Source organism: Tupaia chinensis, unplaced genomic scaffold (genome assembly GCF_000334495.1).
Source record: "Tupaia chinensis unplaced genomic scaffold, TupChi_1.0 Scaffold148049_1, whole genome shotgun sequence".
Lineage (NCBI taxonomy): Eukaryota > Metazoa > Chordata > Mammalia > Scandentia > Tupaiidae > Tupaia > Tupaia belangeri.
This window is the reverse complement of record NW_006207899.1, coordinates 4,119,770-4,136,431: the sequence shown is the minus strand read 5'-3', so window position 1 is coordinate 4,136,431 and position 16,662 is coordinate 4,119,770. Positions and strand designations below refer to the sequence as shown.

At 35.0% G+C, this 16,662-nt stretch overlaps 1 pseudogene; it reads right to left on the bottom strand.

Moving 5' to 3' along the window:
• The window catches only part of LOC102494517 (ataxin-3-like), a 16,523-nt pseudogene extending 1,088 nt beyond the window's left edge, over positions 1-15,435 (bottom strand).
• Positions 15,436-16,662: the final 1,227 nt, after the last annotated feature.

Sequence of the window (16,662 nt, the reverse complement as noted above, 5' to 3'; positions counted from 1 at the left end):
GGGAAAGAGAGGGAAATTTCTTCGTGTTTTTATGAGGCTATATAGTTTTATCAAATTAGGAACCCACCTTTATGATAGCCTTTAACTTTAATTAACCTCCTGAAGGCGCCATCTTGAGATAACCACACTGGAAATTAAGGCTTCAACATATAAACAATTTGTTTAAAGTCTACTTATTTTATTCATGAAAGAGAGAACATTTTTGCAAATGGGTTGAGGAAGAAAGAAGAGAGAGAGAGATTCTCTATAAAATTTTGTCATTCTGTGACTCCCTTCCCCCTGACCTCCAGCTCATCAAGTCTTGGGCACACATGTTTCAGGTCAACAGGGCTGAGGATGACAGGTGATGTTGACTGTGTGGTTTCCTGCAAGGCAGTTCAGTACACTACGGTTTGCACTAGGGGTACAATTGCATAGGGATACTTCCCAGTCCATAGCAATAGTTCCTGAGTAGTTACCACTTAATAGTAGTGTATTGGCTGTTACTGGGTCTTATTCTACATATACTTTTATATTATTGTTCCTGTTAACTGATTTTTTTATTTTGAGATTTTGTAATATTTGTAACTGTTTCTTCTGGGAACAGCAGCACTTAAAGAGTTAGCATCATACAAAATTATACAAAAAACAATCTTTCTAATATCTAAATAACAGAAAATAACTTACTTAAAAATGTTTAATGATACATTGATTTATGTGCATAAATTTTTGCTAGTAACTTTGCTACTATTTGATAAAACTTAGTATATGCATAAAGCAATTATGACTACCAAGGCTTCCTATTTTTAAATATAAGTTAATTTCCAACCATTTATTTACTTCTTTTGAAATATATACTAGTGAATTAACACAGACAGTGAAAAGAATGACATGGGGGAAAGAACAATATTTGGCAATGCTAGGATGTAGTCACTTGTGCCTCGATCAACAAAGAACATCTGCGAAACCAAATGTGCACAGGAACTGCAAAGAGAGCTTTTGCAGACATTCCCTAAGTAAGTCTTGTTCTCTCAGGGTTCTTAATGACCAATATCTACAAAGGCTGGTTAATGAAAAGGAAATTGATATTTATATTTAGGACTGAATTACAATTGGGAAGAGAAATACAGTGCTACTGGATGTTTATAAACTTCAAATTATTTTATTTCATTAGGGGGAACACACTTCTGTGAAGAAAATGTGAAAACATTCAAGTTAAATAATTTTAAAAACATATACTCAATCATTTCATAGAGAGATTTTCTCATATAAATCATTCAGACACTAAAGCATCATCCTGGGGGGAAATAGGCCGGTTGTTTCATATTTTCTGGAAAATAGAGCTATAAGTCTTAATTAGTCAGTAATCCTAATTTAGGGGGTTTCTGGTTTTCTGAAGCTTTCAAGATACCCAAATTAGATTTGTTGTTTTTTTACTTTTTTAGAGAGTTGTTTTGTTTTGTTTTGTTTTCTTGCTATAGGGCACATGCACTCACAGAAGACACAGAAAAACAGAGAGAAAGTGAGAAATCATCCCCTGGGGAAATGGCCACTCCACAATCCCTTCTTCTCCATTCTCTTTAGGATTTTGGACACAGCATGAGTTTCAGGTCTGGAACTCAAACCTTAGTTGGCCATGTGGGAGTCCAGCGCCACAATAACTACACCACCTACTGGACCCAAAATTAGATTTTTTTAAAGAAGGATTTTTCTTGTTCTAAACATATGCACTCATGTCCTAATATTCTATTTCCATGTCTTCTATTTATTTATTATTTTTTAACAAATGCAATCATTTACTCAACTAATTGCCCTCAAATGTTAATTTATCTAGTTGAAAAATTCTAATCTTCTATATTATTTTCTTTTTCAAATAAATAATAATAATAATACAGGCTAGTCTGGAATTTCTTCTAATATCATGACAACAGAAAATCTCTATAAATTTTTTTTTTTGCCCAAAGGATTTTACAGAAGCATTTTATCAGATGTCCAACAGGGATTTTTACCACTCTTTGGGAAAGAAAAAACTAACCATCTCAAAAATTAAAACTTCCCTATTCTTAATGGTTACTGGGTCTTATTCTACATATACTTTTATATTATTGTTCCTGTTAACTGATTTTTTTATTTTGAGATTTTGTAATATTTGTAACTGTTTCTTCTGGGAACAGCAGCACTTAAAGAGTTAGCATCATACAAAATTATACAAAAAACAATCTTTCTAATATCTAAATAACAGAAAATAACTTACTTAAAAATGTTTAATGATACATTGATTTATGTGCATAAATTTTTGCTAGTAACTTTGCTACTATTTGATAAAACTTAGTATATGCATAAAGCAATTATGACTACCAAGGCTTCCTATTTTTAAATATAAGTTAATTTCCAACCATTTATTTACTTCTTTTGAAATATATACTAGTGAATTAACACAGACAGTGAAAAGAATGACATGGGGGAAAGAACAATATTTGGCAATGCTAGGATGTAGTCACTTGTGCCTCGATCAACAAAGAACATCTGCGAAACCAAATGTGCACAGGAACTGCAAAGAGAGCTTTTGCAGACATTCCCTAAGTAAGTCTTGTTCTCTCAGGGTTCTTAATGACCAATATCTACAAAGGCTGGTTAATGAAAAGGAAATTGATATTTATATTTAGGACTGAATTACAATTGGGAAGAGAAATACAGTGCTACTGGATGTTTATAAACTTCAAATTATTTTATTTCATTAGGGGGAACACACTTCTGTGAAGAAAATGTGAAAACATTCAAGTTAAATAATTTTAAAAACATATACCATTTCATTTCATAGAGAGATTTTCTCATATAAATCATTCAGACACTAAAGCATCATCCTGGGGGAGGCCGGTTGTTTCATATTTTCTGGAAAATAGAGCTATAAGTCTTAATTAGTCAGTAATCCTAATTTAGGGGGTTTCTGGTTTTCTGAAGCTTTCAAGATACCCAAATTAGATTTGTTGTTTTTTTACTTTTTTAGAGAGTTGTTTTGTTTTGTTTTGTTTTCTTGCTATAGGGCACATGCACTCACAGAAGACACAGAAAAACAGAGAGAAAGTGAGAAATCATCCCCTGGGGAAATGGCCACTCCACAATCCCTTCTTCTCCATTCTCTTTAGGATTTTGGACACAGCATGAGTTTCAGGTCTGGAACTCAAACCTTAGTTGGCCATGTGGGAGTCCAGCGCCACAATAACTACACCACCTACTGGACCCAAAATTAGATTTTTTTAAAGAAGGATTTTTCTTGTTCTAAACATATGCACTCATGTCCTAATATTCTATTTCCATGTCTTCTATTTATTTATTATTTTTTAACAAATGCAATCATTTACTCAACTAATTGCCCTCAAATGTTAATTTATCTAGTTGAAAAATTCTAATCTTCTATATTATTTTCTTTTTCAAATAAATAATAATAATAATACAGGCTAGTCTGGAATTTCTTCTAATATCATGACAACAGAAAATCTCTATAAATTTTTTTTTTTGCCCAAAGGATTTTACAGAAGCATTTTATCAGATGTCCAACAGGGATTTTTACCACTCTTTGGGAAAGAAAAAACTAACCATCTCAAAAATTAAAACTTCCCTATTCTTAATGGTGAAAAAAGGCTTATGAATTTATTAGTAATAATAGTAGAAGATAAATTATATATGAATTATGTTTTATAATAAATTAAATTCTATTATTTTAGATTCACAAATGATTTGTCTTTTTGTATAATATATAATAGTAAATATAGGTCAGCAAACAAATAAACAAGTAACACTTGAGATAAAACAAATATAAAGTCGTGTGAGAATTGTGAAAATATAATGTAATATTGAGACTTATTTGAAATAAGTGGACCATTTAATTTGGGAATCTTTGTATATATTCAGAAGTTATCCATCCAATGATTAAGCTTATATGTAATAGTAAATACTTAGTCATCTAAGGAAAAACATATTATTTACATGACCTCTGTTCCTCATTATATCAACTTTGTTCCTCATTATATCAACTAAATATCTCATATATAATATGTGAGAATCATATTTAACATCACTTAAAATTAATGAACATTCTGGGACCAGTAGGTAGCATGATGGTTAAGGTGCTGGACACTTCCACATGGCTGACCATGGTTCGAGTCACAGACTTGGTGGCTTGCTTTCTCACTTTCTCTCTCTTACTCTTGCTCTCTCTCTCTGTGTCTCTCTGGTAAATTTAAAAATATAAATGAATGAAATAAGTAAATAAATAAATAAAAATTAAGACAATAATTTAAAAAAAAGTTAGTGAACATTCAACCAACAGATGGCATAGTGGTGGACTCCCACATGGTTGACTATGTTGGGACCCAATGACTTCAAACTCATGCTGGGTGCTTGTGCATGCATGCTCAAGATCCCAGGAGGAGAATGGAGAAGTGATTGTAGCATGGCCCTACTCTGGGGGGTTATTTTTTGCTTTCTGTCTCTCTGTCATTCTCTGTCTCTCCAGGGAGCACACCCACCTTATAGCAAAAATATCTTAGAAAGAACAAGTGAACATGAAGAAGATGTAAATATTTACAAAGGAAGGTATAATTTCTTAAATATGAAGAATATGAAGTTTCAAAAGATTGTGTTATAATGGTGTTTATCTAATGCATTGGGCATTCTATAAAGAAAAGAGAAACTGATGAAAATATACACACATTCACACTTCAGTCAGAAGCAGAGGTAGTGTGAGAATTCTATGGCAATGGAAAACAGAGAAAATCTGAAATCCTGAAGAATGAAAAAAATATGGAAAATGTTGAGGTTAGAGAACCAATAGATATTGCTGGTCTTTGTTTCACTATCAATAAAATATTACAACAGGCAAAATGAACAAATAAGGGACCAGCAGATGGTGTCGTGGTTATATCACTGGACTTCCACAAGACCGATCGTGGTACCTGGCGGCTTAAAAATTATGCTGGGGAAATCAGCAGTTAGCGTAATGGCTATGTCGCTACAGTCCCATGTGGTCATTTGTAGTTCAAGTCCCAGACCAGGCAGTTTAACTCACACCAGGTGGGCATGCATGTGTGCATGCCCAAGATTCCAAGAGGAGAAATGAGGAGAAAAGATTGTGGCGTGGCCATTCCCCCTGGGGAGTGATTTCTTGCTTTCTGTCTCTCTGTTTCTCTCTGTCACAAGCCCTATAGCAAAAACCTCTCAAAAAAAAAAAAATTTACACTGGGAATGTGCGCCTGAATGCCCAAGATCCTAGGAGAAGAATGAAAAAGAAGGGATTGTGGTATAGACATCCCCTCTGGAGGTTGATTTCTCACTTTTTCTCTTACTGTCTCTGTCTCTGCTTCTCTCTCTCTGGTGAGCTCACATGCCATAAGGCAAAAACGTCTTAAAAAAAAAAAAGGAACAAAGATGACAATCATCAAGCCCAATGATATATGCAAGTATACTGTGATTGAGACTTAGGCTGTCACTGAAAATGGAATGACACAAAGTGGACGTTTGCCCTAACTTAAACTTGATTAGTAAAGAGTTTCATATAATCTTTCTTTTATATTTCAATTCGTTTTATACATTCCATCACTATATATCATTTAGCTTGTAAAGTGAATTTACCCAACATGAATATACTTCATATGCAATCTTTCAAAGGACAAAAAAAAAAAAAAGTTCACTTTGTATCTTTTGTGGTATCTCAAATTCAAATTCAAAGTAGAAATTGCTGACCTATGAACTCTTATAGGAAAACTATCTATAATACTAGCTACTGTTTAAGTACTAACAAGCCAGAAACGTCTTATGTGTTTAACTTGGGATATAAACATGTTCACGATATTCTCTGTCTGCAAGAAAGTGAAAGGAAGTGCTAAGTAGCACTGAAATATTTCTCACAATGGGCCTATTAAGTAGTCAGTTTTCATCTTCATTTTAGCTAAATTTGGGCTCAAAGGATTTGAGTGATTTTGATAAAAGAAGTTCCATCCTCTAGACCACAGGGTTAGTGAATCTTGAGCACTCTGAGTCTGTCTGACTCAATTGAGGTATTCCAAGGACTGTGAATACACATGATAGACCCTCTCTACACACATCTTTCCTCTATTCCAAGTTTATTTGTATCCATTACTTTTCCTTCCCCATCTCCAGTTAGGTCAATATATTCATTATTTTTATTTCATTAGCACTATTTTACTTGGAAATATTGTCCATAAAAGAAAATGTCATAAAAAAGAATATGGATCATAGAGTCAAAGACATACAGCCAAATTGTTAGTGAGGATGACTGCAAAACTTTCCTTTGTGTCTAAATTAACTAGGATCCTAATTCAGTTTAATGAATGTAGTTCAATACGTGTTCACCTAATCAATGCAACTTGCAGAATCTCACACCAGGCAGATTTATGGTGACTAGCCTTATTCAAGCATATAAGGGGACTTCAAATAACTGATGTAAAAGTGAAATTAAAATATGAGTTAATTTAGGTGCAAAAAAAAATTTAGAAACCTGTGCATAGTTTGTTAAAAATACGCATATCCTATGAACTCTTTGATGGTCTGCATCTCATGTCAATGAAGAATTACTAGGCAGGAGATATTGGTAAGTATCTTCAGCTGACATTTATTGTCCCTGATCAACTTTGCAGTTTCATTGTATGTCAGTCCACCCCCCTTTATTCCCCATGATATGGACACACTAATATTTTCAGTAACATGACCACAAATCCTGATCTTTCCAATTAACACATTTGCTCATACATTTCTCTGTTTGAAATTTTCTCTTCTGTCATTTTTACTTGGCTAAAGTCTTATCCCACTCTATATGAAGCAAGGTCTACACTTTGTCTTTTTTTATTCCTTCTTATTTCCCTCAAAATCAGTTTATCTGTTCTTTGTGTATCTCACCACTAAGTAGTTGAGCTCCAAAGAGTATTCAATTGTTGTTCCCCCCTATCAATTGCACAGTCTTAAGCTGTAGTGGCATGTTCTGGTTAGATGCTTACACAGGGTAGGACCACACAGGAGGCCCATGTTCAATTTCTGATCCAACCTAAAGGCAGGGCACAGTGGAAAGCTTCTGTAACCCCAATGACATAGGAGACCAAACAGGAGGATCACAACATAGCAAGACCCTGTTTTTTGTTTTGCTTCGTTTTTAAAACAAAAAGGAAAGAAAAGAAGAGAAAAAAAAAAAAGACTCATTGTAGATACCACAGAAAATAATTGCCTCTAGAAATTAATTAATAAAGAGGTATGCAAAGCTGAAAGGGGTAAGGGCTGGAGGTTTAATACATATTTTTTAAGAGAGATGTTTGCTATAGGATGTGTGCATTCGCTGTAGAGACAGAAACAGAGAGATAAAAAGTGAAAAATCACCCCCCCTAGGGGGTTTGACCATATTACAATTCTCCATTCTCCTTTCGGGACTTTGGGCATGCATGCACTTGTTCCTGGAGTGAATTTTAAGCCACCGGGTAACGTACTCAAACAGTAGTCAACTACATAGGAGTCCAACGGCATAACCATTGCACTATTTATGAAATCCAATGCATATATTTTATGAATAGCTCAGATTATAGTTTCTCCATACAGTGGCAAACCTATAGCAATGTCTTCTTGTAAGAATGATCTATACCTGGATGCACATCTACTGGAACACAATGCTAACCACAAAATTAAGAAATCAATGTCCTTGAAACTTTCGTAACTCTTCCACTTAGGCAGGTGCCATAAGAGGCCTATAAACTCAAAGGATTTGAGAGATTTATCAATCCTGCTTAGAGCATTGTTTATTTTGCTTCTACAGGCTTCTCAAGACAAAAAATGATTCTGTGTTCTGTGAAATTTCGTGTTAAAAAACTAGGATAGCGATGGAGTAATGGTTATGTCACTGAACTCCCATATAGTCAACCACAGTTCAAATCCCAGACCCCGTGACTTAAAACTCCTGCCAGGCACATGGGTATGTATGCCCAAGATCCTGAGAGGAGAAGGGATTGTGGCATGGTGGTAAGTGGTGATTTCTTGCTTTCTCTCTGTCTCTCACAAATGCACACTCCCTATAACAACAATCTCTCTAAACAAACTGACAAAACATCTAGACTATAAAGTAATTGCTCTAATATTCGCCATTATCTCACACAAATGCCAATGGCAGTTGATCTGCTGGTTTATCTTGATCATAAAATTTCAGACTAAGATGGGACATTAGCGATCATCCGGTGTTTAACGCACATGGGTGATTTGAGTCACATGAAAAGTGTTCAAAAAATTTCAGACATCCCAACTCAAGTGGTTTCTGATACTGCAAACCAGAGAAAAGAACATGGGTGTCTCATTTTAAATACATGTTAAGATGATTACAATGATCAGGTGGATTTGACAACCATCCATTATGGAATTGAATACTATCTACTTCATCCTTGCCAAATTATTGTTTGAATCATGACTCAGTTATTTGACAGTGATTGAAAACTTGGTGATAGGGAATGTCGTTTCTCAATGATTTCCTTTTTGTACATCTCTTTTGGAGTGTTTTTTTTTTTTTCTTTCTAACTTTGGTTAGTTTACCTCTCTGAATTTTAATTATCGCTTTGAGTCATTTTTTTATATATCTCTTTCTACTCCTGAGATTCAAATATCATGAGTTCTAACTTGATTATGCTATATTGCAAATTTGTCCAATATGTTTCACCACTTCCTCATCACCCTAAATTCAGCCAATCTCGTTGTTGCCTGATGTGCTACAACAGCACCCTTATATTTCCCCTAAAACACTACCTTCATTCTGCCGGACACATCCATTCGGTCTTTTCCATACATATCACTTAAAGTGATCGATCACTGATGCAGATAGTTTTGTGAGTGATTGAGAGGCTCTCTCTCTCTTACCCACGCTCGACTATTTTCACTTAAGTCTTTGTTCTGTCTCTGACTTGTGTCAATTATCTTGGCAAATGATATTTTCTCAACTGATAACACTGCGCTTTCCCCCTTAGTTCATTTTTCAAGTATTGTGTGCATGGTATTAATATTAATACCCTAAGGAACTCTTTCTTTACAATAAAGTCTATAGTAGTTCCTCTTGTTACACAACGTATGGAGTGACTTCTCTTCTTTCTGCTCCTAATCTTCTATTCTACTTCCTACTAAATGAAGAGAGAAATTGCATAATTTTGTTCTATTACTGATATTCCAACATTTAGCATAATCTCTGCTACATGTTTGATAGACTCGGGACCAACAGTTGGCGTAATGGCCATGTCACTGGACTCCCAGATAGTTGACCACAGTTTGAGTCCTGGACCTGGTGGCTTAAACTCATTCTGGGTGCATGTGTGTGTGTGTGCCCAAGATCCTGAGAGAAGAATGAAGGAGAAGGGATTGTATGATGGCCATCCTCCCTGGGGGGTGATTTCTCACTTTCTGTCTCTCTGTCTCTGTATGTCTTTCTGGTGAGTGCACGTGCTCTGTAGCAGAAACCTCTCCAACCACAACAAATAATGATTTGTCCCAAGAAATTATAAAATATACAAAGACTTCAAGGAAAATTACAATATATCAGTCTTGATCTAAGTATGAAATAAATATCATATAATACTTTGAACATGAAAATTTAATCTAAATCCTTAATTACTAGTTAATAATAGATTGAATATTAAGGAATCATAAAATGCTAAAACCCAGTCAATTTTGAGAAAAATTGCAGTCTCTGTGACTGAAGCCCAGTATAAAGAAAAGAACAAATGTAAACCCTGATTTCTGAGGCTAGAGTTTAGATCTCATAAAAGAAAAAAAGAAAGGATCTTTAATAATGAAGAAAAAAGAGAAGTTATCAGTGATGTTTCAGGCCATGGTTAGCAAGCATTAATGCCTCACACTGATGTTAAAGCACTTGCTGAGAAACTGAGTTGAGAGATGACGCACTGGGTAGATGACTGTAAGTACATTACAGAAACTTAACATAAATCCTCACCTGTAGCACCTGTAAAATTCACTTGGAAACTTCCCATTGGGGTAACTGTCACAACTTTATTATGAATCAAAAGATCTAGAAAACAAACAAAGAGAAATTAAAGCCAAGCTCGAGTAAGTCCAGAAGTTACCAATATGTTTCATCAGCAGGCGATTTCAATTGCGTTCAAAATCAATTGCTGTAATTTCTCCTTTCCCACAATACATGCCAATGGTATCCCAGGATGTTCCTTATAATTAGTTGACTGAAGATTAAAAACAGGAAGAAGAAAACAATAACAAAATACAAACCTTCTCACTGAGTTTACATATGTATAATTGTGATGTGCTGGCAGAACCTAAACACAGACAGCTGCATCACCCAGCCTCACATACAGTCATCTCTTAAAAAAAAAAAAAAAAAAAAAAAGTGGAAAGCGGAACGTTTCCCACTGGGTAGCACTTGAAAAGGTGCATTCAGTTGTCCAATAACAGATGGCCAGAAGCCCAGACCTATGTTGTTCATATATGTTTAAATCTATATTGTTCAGTTTAACCAAATGGTCAGGGCTTTGGAAGAAACAGAATAGGAAGACTGGTAACAAGGAAATCTGGCAAAGAAGTCCCCAGATGGACTTTTCAGAAGCAGCATGGACTGAATATATTTATACCAGTGTGAATATATGTCAAAAGGCATTCACTGCAGATGACATTTAAAATATTCCATAGGATAAAAGAAAAATGGTCTCTGGATGTTGGTCAACACTTTTTCCCAATTACTTGCTAGTTGAATAGACAAATGAATAAACTGGTCACAGTGGCAGAAATGGGAGACTATGCATGCACTAAGTAACAAAGAATTTCCTTTACCACGGTTGACCTGACTAACAATACTGCTGAGGGCCTAATTTGTTAACGTGGAGGTCAACCGTGAAGACCAGGTAGGGTCCTATCTGTTCCTTGCTGAGGAAAGCAAGCCAGCCTGATGACTATTTATTAGATTGGATCTCTTCCATCATGGAAGCACAGAGATTTGTCCTCATTGAAACAGATATATTCTGGATACAGATTAATTTCTCTCTAAGTAATGCTTCTGGAAATACCACCTCTCTTAGTCTTTTGGGCTGCTATAAAAGACACTACAGTCTGGGCAGCTTATAGGCAACAGAAACTTAACTCTCATAGATCTGGAGGCTGGAAGTCCAAGATTAAGATGCCATTAGATTTAATGTCTGTTGGGGGCCCAATTACTAGTTTATAGATAGTACCTTCTTTTTGTGTTTTCACATGGTAAAAGGACATTTAGGTCTATTTTGCAAAGAAACTAATTACTTTCACATAGACTCCTTTAATAAGACCTAATCACTTCATAAAAGGCTTTATATCCTAAAATCATCATTTTGAGGTTAGACTCTTAACATATGTCGTTGAGGGAGACACAGCACTCAGGACAAAACACTACAATTTACGATTTCCTAGAAAACCTTACTCACATTTATGATATTTCCCATAGAAACCCTTATTCTGAAGATTTCCAGTCTCAGAAAAGAACAGAAATGGCTTCAAGTTCAAGGAATTTATTTGAACACATAGCCCAATAGTCTTAGAGTGGCTGTTTTCTTAAAAGTTGAAAGCTTTATTGATGATTCAGTTATGGTACCCATTGAAGGAAACATCCTTAAAGGATGTAGTATATGATTTATAAATCAAAAGAAGACTAATATCCTCAAATGTATGATGTCAAGATATTTTTCCCCCTGGATGATATGATATGATCAGCATGTCTTTCAGGTACAAAATTTCAGTTTAGGCTGAGTATAATTGGAAACCCCATTTAATGTTTGACAAACTAGTCCTTCCATGCAAAGCCCAGACTTTTACATAAGAAACTTGACAAGGCTATTAATTTAGTTGATACAATTTAGCAGCTCATATGTTATATTTTGTGCTTGCTTTAGGAAAATACCAGGCCTGGGATACAAACAATAAGATATTATTATAGAAATGTCATAGAAGCTCTTAGGTTCTTAGGCTGATCTTGAACTGTGATAAACCTTTGAGATTTAAAACAATATTCTTTTCCTTCAGTACCTCCCAAGATAGCCAGAAAAAAAAATTCAAACCAATCCATAGTTTTTAAAATTCCACGATAGTCAAGTTTTACAGCCATTTGGACTCCCAAGGCATTTCAGTCGGTATCCTTCACAATAAATGCGGAATTAATTGTAATACTACTTAATATTACAGTTTGATAACATATTGTTTGCCATATTCAAGACCCAGAGTAAAGCTCTCGAGCTCAAGGCCAAGCCTAATCCTGAAATATCAGTTTTGTGTGTTTTAACTCTTGATAGGAATTTCAAATCAGTAAGCATCCAGTCAAGAGAAAACAAACAAATGAACAAACAAAAAAAAACACAGAAAATTTGATCATAAAATGTCTATATGAAGAATTATTAACTAGGAAAGGATTTCTTCCCTCAGAGTAAATAAAATCCTAAACAAAACATGGATTGAACATAGAGGGAATAGCCACTATCTCTGTGGTTAAGGCAGACTACTCAAGACAGTAACAAATTTCTAAGAAGTCTCCCTGAATCTGACATTTATACTATATTGACTAGGTATATCTTTGACCCACTATGTGACAAAGAAAATTATGGTATTACAGATGTTTTTATTGTACCCCAGTTTTTATTTAAAGAGGTAACAAGATGGTGAGATCAATCCATTGAAAGATGTTTTATACTTATAGTTCTAACTCAAGGGGGCATATTAGGTTACACAGAGCCACATGAGGAAACACTGGGTTTGGTCAGGAGGCCAAAGGAGCCTGGCAAAGGTAAGAACATGTGCCTTTTCTGTGATTTTCAACATAGGAGTGGACAAGATAAACACTAACAGAATTGACTAGTTTGGAAAATATTGATGAGCTCTGTGCTATACAGATGGTCCTAGCTGTCTGATGTCTAACTCAGAGATAGTTTGGGACAGAAAAATCATTGTCTTCGTGTGTGAGAGTTAGATAAAAAGGGTGGTTGTGAGGGCCAACAGGTGAAATGGTGGTAAAGTTGCTGGACTCCAACATGGTTGACTTCAGTTCTAGTTCCAGACTGTGTGACTTGAGACGCATTCCAGGTCATGTGTGTGCATGCCCAGGATACTGAGGGGAGAGTGAAGGAGAAGGGACTGTTGTTGTGGCCATCTCTTGTCAGGCGTGATTTATCACTTTATCTTTGTCTCTCTCCAGTGCCTCTCTCTCTATATATATATATGGCAGGAAAGAGAGAAAAGAAAAGAGAGAAAGAGAGAGAGATTAGTTGGCTTACCCATGAAAGATGTGCTGACCTACAAGTTGTTTTCTATTCTTAGGACCTAGCTAACCTTGGGAGAGACAGTCTTTCTAGCATTAGAAAGGCCCAAATATATGAAAGCATTATAAAATACAGGGCATAAAATAATTATTAATGTGATAGGCTGGAGCCAAAAAGCAGAAAACTGCTCACTAGAATCCCAAAGAAATGTATTGAATCTTTCTGCAGCTTCAACTGAACACAACAGAAAGTCATCCTTGGGAGTACTGTCAAAACTCACTGTTCTCATCTTCCAATATATTAGTAAAACTTACCTGGAAGCTACCTGTACAGGTACCACCACAAAACTGTGAAGCAGCTGACACGCTGAAAAGTTATCTGCTAGTATACCTGCAAGACATAGGAGAAAGGGGCCAGCAGATGGTATGGTGGTTAGGGCATTGGATTCTCACATGGTCAACCACAGTTGAAGTCCTATAGCTGGGAGTATTTCCTTAAAGCTCAATTGAAGATCAATATCGCCAGGCATCCCACACCAACTGGATACCATGCACTGAAAGAGAAAAGAAGAAAGAGAAACCAACAAAACCAGGAAGCCCATTCTTGACAGTACTGTATCGATAGCAAGCTAACAAAAGGGAAATGCTTGCAAGGTTCATGCCCAGTATCACAAAGCAGTGAAGAACAAGTAGATTTGAATTGGTGAGGAAATTACTTCATAAATCCAAAGCCAACAGCCTAAGAACCTAAGAGCTTCCATGACATTTCTATAACAATATCTTATTGTTTGTATCCCAGGCCTGGTATTGTCCTAAAGCAAACACAAATAATAATGTAAAGACATTGTTATTTATAGTAAGTTAATTATCACTTCAAATATCAATACTTCCTCTGTGATGTAAAATCTACTACATATGGTAACATGCATACCTACACAGATACACACAGAATATTTGACATATAATCTCACTCAGAATGAGAGTCGATTTCAGTTATCTTTTTTTTTCTTTTTTTGTGGTTATGTGGTTTTCTTGTAATGCCATCCAATTACAAGAAGTAGGGAATTTGGAGACATGGAAGATTCCTTATTATTATTATTTTTTTATCTCTCATCCAATTTGTTACCAACCCCTATGTTTTCCAGCTCTCTTGATCTTTACCAACTTATTTGAATACTGTCAGTGCAAAATATAATATAGTAGTGCGATTTGGTTTGTTCAATGAAACATGAGCAGAGGTGGCATGTATCAATTCAACTTACTGTTCCAAAGTCTGAAAATAATTTGTCACTTTTCATTTCTCTCTAAGGTTATCTTGGAAGCAAATATGAAGATGGAGCTACTATCAGCCAGAGTCTGAGAATAACTGTAATAGGATGATCTAAATATGTTGCCAATATCATAGATTCATAGTGTGCCTGGAAAATAAACCTTTGCAGTGCTGAGCCATGAGAATTTAAGATTGCTTGGTACTTACTATATTCCACCTCGAGACATACAATGGCCGATTACAGATTTCATTTCATTGTGGTTCAAAGAAGAAACTGAACTCACATTTCATTCACCCTTTTGCATTAAAAATAATATTGAGGCATGTTATCAACCACCAAACAGCAGTCTTGACTTTTCTTCTAGACTGTTTATCTTGAGGCATGCTTGTGTTTTCATGTATTACTCTTTCATTGCTTTTCTTCCATATAGGCATCTCTTTCTCTGCTCTAAAATTTGGGGATTTGGGTATTTTTTCCTTCTCTTTTTAATTAATTTTATTTTTATTACACATTTGAAAACATTGTTTCATTTATATGTTAACAGTTTTACTATTACATTTAATCACCTTGCATATTTACAGTCTTCAGAATGAGTTTTCTTAGTATAGATGCAATGCATATCAATCAAGTCAAAGTTATGGATAGAGTGCATATCATTCGATCAAGTATATTACCATAAACTTTTCATTCATGTGTCTGACAGATGTCTTTCTCCTACATTCCCTCCCTCCCTGCTCTTATTACTCAACTCCTCCTATATTTATTGTGGTATCTACTCTTGCTCTCCCAACTATTATTCGTTTCCATCTTTAAGTTTCTGCCATAGAGTATAGACATTTGGTATATATAAAGTGGGGACATACAATGTCTCTTAGTCCGTCTTGCTTCGCTTAGCATTAAATCTTCCATGTTTATCTACTTTGCATCAAGTGTCAATGTCCTATTGTTCCTCTCATCTTGTCTTGTCTACCTTACTTCTTAATTTTTTTGTTACATTACCTTTGAAAGAAAATAGGAAATACCTTTACATTGTGAATGTCAGATTTTTCTTTTTTTAAAATCACATTGAATATTTAAACTTAGCCTTTGGAATAGAGCAAATGTTATTTACCTGAGTTCAGTTTGCTCTTTGAACCACAAGGATGTTCTGGGAATTTTTGAAGCATGTTTGTTTTCTGTCTTACATTCTCAGTTGCCATTCTTTGAAGCTATATACATTTTTCATAGGCTAGTGCTTTTGATTACCTGTTGATATGTTTTTAAATTATTATATATGTTCTAGCTCGTGAACATCTACAAGTTTTTCTTAACTTCTTGCATTTTCTGACTGTTTAATACTAAATCTTCCTTTTAAACTCTAAACTGTAGGTGGGTTGATGTACACAAAATGTGTGCAAAATTCAAGCATTTATTAATATATATTTATTATGGTTCTCTTGTTCCATGTAGGACTCTTTGATCCTAAAGCTTGATCTTCTTACTTGGAAGCATGTAGTTTATTATAAATGCTGCAATAATACTTTTAACTTCTCTTTCCTGAGAATGAGCAAAATATAATAATCTCCAGAGTATATAGTGTTTAGTAATTTACTTATAATATATGTACATATTCAGTTATAAAGAACCATGCCTTCTATTTATGTTTTCCACTATACCATGTCATAAATAGTAACAATTCGTAATGAATGTAGAGTGGGAAGTAGCTATGGAATAAGGATAAGAAAAACTATTCTGAGTACTTTAGAAAACAACTCAGAACTAAAAGCAAGGAGCTGGATGGTAATAAGTTGGCTTCCTCGCTTCCTCAGTCTTATAAAATTCACATGCGTGTGTGTGTGTGTGTGTGTGTGTGTGTGTGTAGTTTAAATGGTTATAACTTTGACATAAATATGTATGGTGTAGATAGACAAAAAGTAGTTAAAGAGATAATAACCCAGTAAAGCTATACTGTAGATATAACAATAATTTAATAATATATGTTAGGGTACTCCCAGTAGTACCTCACTGTGGTTCACATGAGGTTGACCTGTTTCACAGACATTCATCAACCATCCTCAGGCTCTCTATGACAAGCCATATGTGAGACTCCTGGCCATACTCTGTGGATGAAATAACATTCCTTGAGACCCTGGGTGC